General features: G+C 39.1%; 1 pseudogene; it reads right to left on the minus strand.

Moving 5' to 3' along the window:
• Window positions 1-584: 584 nt before the first annotated feature.
• LOC149161522 (L-type lectin-domain containing receptor kinase SIT2 pseudogene) lies at window positions 585-2,826 on the minus strand (annotated as a pseudogene).
• Between the last annotated feature and the right edge of the window lie 3,559 nt (window positions 2,827-6,385).

Consider the following 6,385-nt stretch of genomic DNA (forward strand, 5'->3'; position numbering starts at 1 on the left):
CTTAATAAAACCATAAATAAATAATACTAATAATAATATTATCCTATTACTAATAATTTAATAATATTATTTATTTAACTTATATTCTTCATCTTATTAGGCATTCATATGTTAATAATTTATCAATTTTATTTGTTCCAAAATATTTTTATTCTTATAAAAGAAAACAACACAAACAAACCGAAGAAAAAACTAAAATTAGCATAAAGAAATTTGAAATTAATAAACATGGATAATAATATTATCATATTACTAATAATTTAATAATATTATTTACTTATTAGGCGTTCATATGTTAATAATTTATTAATTTTATTTGTTCCAAAATATGTTTCTTTTATAGTTTATTCTTATAAAAAAGCAACACAAACAAACCCAAGAAAAAACTAGAATTAGCCTAAAGAAATTTGAAATTAATAAACATTTAACTTATCAGCTTATACATCATTTCAATCTCCATAGAGTTTAAATGTAAAAATTTCAATATCTTTACTTCATAAGAACATATACTTACAGTTGCTCAGTCTATAAGCCTATTGATGTTGTCCAGCTTTTTCTTTCTATTAAATTTAACAAAATACACAAAATACAGCGGGCGACCGCATTAATCGGCCTATGGCCTGTGAAATATTGGTTGCCCTTACCGTTTGCTCGTTTAAAATACAAGACAAAAAGTTATTTATTCAGTAAATAATATTGAATAAGCTTCCACTATATCCATGCCGTCGATCACCGTCCAGAGGTTAAAGATGTCGAAGTGAGCCATCCATTTGACGAGCTTCCGCCCCGAATTTCCCGGATAAACCTCGCCTCCGGATCAGCGGTAGCAAAACACCCATTAACACCGACACTACACTGATCCATCACATTCACCCTATACGAATGCATATGGATGTCAGGGAGAGGAGCTTCACCTTCCAGTATTTGAGACACTTGCCGTATGCTCAACCTCCTCTCCGCCTCGTGATGGGAGCAAAGCAACCCCAGTTTCAACACCACCTCCATTTCGCCTGTATCGTATTCATTCCCCATCTTCGGATCTGCCGCATCGAGCAGCTTTCCTTGTGCGTACAGCACCGAAACCCAATCCACCAAAACCAGTTGCTCGGCATCCATGGATGGGTCCACGGGCTTCCTCCCGCACGCCACTTCCAACAGTAGAACGCCAAAGCTGAACACGTCCGAGCTAGGCGTGGCCTTTCCCGTCTTTGTCAACTCCGGCACTATGTATCCCACCGTTCCCATCACACGAGTCGTTCCAGGATTCTCTCTGTGTTCATACAGGCGGGCGAGCCCGAAGTCCCCCAGCCGCGCGTTGAGCTCCGAATCCAGCAGCACGTTGCTGGACTTGATGTCTCTGTGGATGACCCGCTTCTCCCATTCTTCGTGGAGATAAAGTAGACCTGCCGCCACGCCCTTCAAGATCGCGTATCGCCGAGTCCATGGCAGGATGGTCATCGGGTTCCCGAATATGAGTTTATCCAGGCTACCGCTGGGCATGTAGTCGTAAACGATGAACAACTGCTTCTGCTTTCTGCACCAACCCCGGAGAGGAACAAGGTTCCTGTGCTGTGTGCGCCCCAAGGTCGAGATCTCTGCCACGAACCCCTTCATTCCCTCTGTGACCTCCTTCATTAGAGATTTCACCGCAACTTCATGGCCGTTGCTCGAGAGAAGGCCCCTGTAAACCCTGCCGAAACCCCCCTCCCCGACAACGTTTTCGTCCCGGAATCCATTCGTAGCGACGTTGAGCTCCCTGTAAGCGAATCTATGGGGCCAGAACTCCTTCTCCCATTCTTCTACTATTTCTCTGTGCTTGGCTCTTCTGAAAAACACGGCTGCAACCACCACAAACAAGAGAACCAGAGTGCCCACTGTAACGCCGGCTATCCATCGGTAGCTGGGACGCTTGGAATATATTTTAGTAAACGAAGGGAGACGCGAGATATCGAGTGCGGGCGCCGTGCCTTCATTGCTGAAGCTCCACGCGAGAACGTAATGGTCTTCGATGAAATTTCCGGTAGCCGCTGAGAAGCCAACGAACATTTTCTCTTGTAGAACGTTCTGCAGATCTATTTTCTGCCATATGAGCGGCTTCTGCGGTCTCGGCAAGCCGGCCAACGTTATGCTAACATTGAGCTGGCTTTGCAGGTGGTCGTAATCGATCCAGGCCTGTATGTTCCGTCCGCTCTTGAGGTTGATTCCATTGAAGGCCCTCCCATTCCAATACCCTGCGGACTCGGTCTTCAGCGAGATGAGGTTATTAATGTCTACGCCAACGTGGTTGGCGTCTGGATCGTCCAATTCCACACTCTGGACTGTATCAAATTCCACTGCGAACAAGTGATTGTATGGTTTCCCGTTGCTAGTAATGTTAACCAACCCCAGATACTCGGAAGGCAGATCACCGATTATAGTTTTGTAGGGCGTGACCATGAATGCCAGACCGTGCCCGCCATTGTCAAAGGTGGGACGCACCATGCTGAAAACGAAAGTAGTGCTGAAGGAGGAAAGCGTGTTGTTGCTTTTCATCTGCACAGGAGTTGAATACAGCGCCCGGCCGAGTATCCAAGGCGTATGATTTGTGAGGGCCAGCACAAAGCGGGAGGGAATAAGTGAAGCACCAGCCTCCAACATCAAGTTGGTTCCATTGAATCCATCGAAGACAAAAGTGGTGGAAAAAACTGGTATGACAAGGGAGAGGATGGCTATAACAGTGAGGCAGCCCACACAGGGTCTTAAAAGAATAGGAGAGACACAATTCCTTCTCCGTGATCCCATCTATTTTTTCCCTCTGTTATAAACTCGCTACTGTAGAAATATAGATACTATGCATAAACAATCAACGCAAAGTGATATCAAGTTCTCAACCATGAGGCATCCTTAAGTACTGTGAAATCCGGAATATTCCGGGAATCCGTAATCGACAAGTCAACAGCGTACTGTGAAAATCAACCACAAATTTTTCTCTTGTTATCCGCTAAACCTATTCATTCGTTTATAGCTGGACACGACCGGCCAGCTATTCATTCGGAGAAATCTCTACGAACTAAGATTCACAACCATCTTCAAAGGTTGAAGAGTCTTCATAACGGTTCAATGGTGGTATCAACGCCTTGATTTTTCATTTTATTCAATAATTGAATAGTCGGGACAACCATATCCCAGTCGAATGGTCATAAATTTTAACATCTTCTTTGCCCAACGAAAAACTTAACTTCATCTTCTTTGTGAAATGAATATATTACATCCTTACATTTTTTAATACGTTGTGTGTAAATATATGTTTTATCTAGATAAATAAAATATTATTTTTAATTTCATATGAAGTAATTGTACGTTTAAATATATGACCCAATGGCAGACCCGTCTCAAGGGAAATATTATTTTTTCATTTTTTAATACGTTGTGTGTAAATATATGTTTTATTTAAATATGTGAAATAATTGTACGTTTAAATATATGAATCCATCTATTTTGTCCCTGCTTATGGTGCAATCGCAGACCCGTCTCAAGGGAAGACGCTTACTGAATTGTAATAGGGGTTCGGTCGATGGAGTGGGATATGGTCAATTGGATTCAAATCAAGTGGTAGCAAAAGGATCACATTGAAGTGAAATTGGGGCTCGAGGTCTCTTCACGCAATATTTTCAAATATGGAGGAAAGAACTCAAGTTTTTGAAAACGACCTTTATTTTTTTCACCAATGCAGGGTTTTACACGAGGAGTTACGAGTGTTATAACCCCGATCTAGAAAAGTTTATGGCAATCTCGGTTTGGGTTACATTGTTCTCTCTTCCCACATATTTCTAGGATCTAAATATCTAAGAGGGAATTGGAAATTATGTTAGTAGTTTTGGGAAAATTGCAAATACAACTAAGCATGGATGTTATACTTCATACTCAAGAATTTGTGTTTACATGAATATAATGCAACCTTTACTTGAATATATAGAACTTGAATATCACAATGAGGTTTAGCGACAACCGTTGGATTATGAGCATGTGTTGTTCCGGTATAGAAGATGCCAAATAAAGTCAAAACCCAAGATGTAGCAACAAGGAGGATGCAGAGGGTTTTCAAAAGGTCAATTACAAGCAAAAATCCCCCAAAGGTCAACTCGCTCAAGCTATGACAAAGGCAAATCCAACATGAAATCATTATGCAATGCTCTCCACAGATGAGGAGGAGCCAAAACTCCCAAATGATATGATGAATCTAGAGCCAAAAGTTGACCCACCTTAGGCAAAAGTCACAACCAAGAGAAAGGTCCAAGAGGACCCATTGGAAAAATCAGATTAGCAGGAAATTTTGCGAGGAGAGAAGGAAAAAATGGACATGGATTAATTATAGGAAAATATCAGTAATGAGGAATAGATACTAACCAAGATGTTGGCAGAATGGCAATACCTAGGTTATATATTATCCCCGATAAACAAAAGAGTCAATTTCAAGAGATCTTTCAAAAAATGTAAAGCCAAGGTTGCTTAGGTTGTAGAGATCAAGGGTAGGGACATGTAGATTTAGGTACATAGTCCCAACGAGACCATGGACAAAACTAGGTTGCAAAAAGTGATAGGAAATGTGGAAAGAAGACCATTTAAGAATCGATCCAAATAATCGATGAGAATCTCATAAATACTAGGAAAGTGATCATGCTTTTGGAGGTTCCTCCCTCCTTAAAAAACTTTCTTAAATGAATATCATGACATGGAATGTAAGAGACCTCAACAATAGAAGTAAGAAAAGGTATCTTAAGGAATAAGTAAATAACGACCACCCAAAAATTATAATCTTGCAAGACACTAAAATCTGTGGTGAGAGGGTAAGAGATATTGCAAGTCCCTATGGAAAAGGGTATGGTACTATAGATTTAGATGTGAATGGAAGCACTAGAGGCATAACCATCCTATGGAATCCTTTAGAAAAATCCTTTATGGACAGGATCAATTATTCAAGGATTCTCTCAAGGAGATTCTGATATATTGGATCCAAGGATTTTGTGGTATTGATGACAAACTATTGACCCCGTCTATTAGTAGAGAAGGTGGCTTTCTTATCAAACCTCTTGGAAATAATGCAACTACACACTGATGAGCTCTCGATTACATGGGGTGAATTTAACCTGATTAAATCATTGGAAGAAAAGAATGGGGGTCTCAAAAGACTAAATCTAAAGGCTCATCTATTCAGAAAATTAATCCATGATCTATGGGTGGTTAATATGGAAACAATCAATGAGATCTTTACATGGAATAATTGTAGAGGAGACATACACCAAATAGTGAGTTTCCTCGATAGGTTCTTAGTTTCAGAAGCTTTGATGGGTAGAGACATCTTTGTGGAGTTGGACTCTTACCCTATTTAGGGTCTAATCATTCGCCCATTATATTGGAAGTAGATTTAAATTTTCCCCTAAAAACCACCCATTTTTCTTTCAGAGTTTTTGGTTGAAGGACCTAGAATTTAGATATAATGCTCAAACTTGGTGGGAGGAGATATATATATAGGGAAGAAATCTTATTCATAACTTCCGACTCAAACTAAAAGAAATTAAGAAGAAAATAAAAAAATAAAAAAATGGAATAGTAAGGAGTTTGGGCATATATTACTAGATAAACTAGAAATGGAAGCTCGAATGGAACTAGTTCAACAACAAATTATCATAGAGGGTAGAACAAAAGCATTAGTCCTAGAAAAGGATAAATTAATCAACAAAATTGAATAGAGACAAAAATAGGAGAAGGATTTATGGAGACAAAAATGTAGAGTGCAATGGTTGAGGGAAGGTGAGTGCAACTACAAATTCTTTCACAAGACTATGATCAAGCATCAACATCAAAAAATTATTTTATCTGTCAAATCTAAAGAGGGATGATGGATGATGTAGCATGAGTACATTGAAAATGGAATACTTTCTTATTTCCATGATATGCTTATGAAGCTTACTCCAAATATAAGGGATTCCATTCAAAGAATAATGGTCGATATTCCACACTTAATCCATCAAGATCAGAATGAATCTTTAATGAGGGAAATAACTTATTCAAAAATGGAAAAGATATTCATGGATATTCCACAAAATAAAGTGTTAGGGCTAGATGAATTTACTAAATATTTATTTCAGGCCTGTTGGAAATTTATAGGTCTAGAAGTCCATGATTTGGTTGAATACTCTCGTCAAACTCAAAAGATATGGTCGAGTCTCAGCGCTATTTTCATTCCTTTGATCCATAAATATGGAAAATTGGAAGACTCGAGTGGTTTCCACCCTATAGCTTTGTGCAATTCTATTTAAAAAAGTATTTCTTCTGTTATGAATAAATGCCTTAACCATTGTTAAATAAAATCATATCGCTAGAACAAACTGGGTTCATTGAGGGT

This window comes from Pinus tabuliformis, chromosome 5_2 (genome assembly GCF_031772625.1).
Source record: "Pinus tabuliformis cultivar Carrire ecotype Pingquan chromosome 5_2, CPIR1, whole genome shotgun sequence".
Lineage (NCBI taxonomy): Eukaryota > Viridiplantae > Streptophyta > Pinopsida > Pinales > Pinaceae > Pinus > Pinus tabuliformis.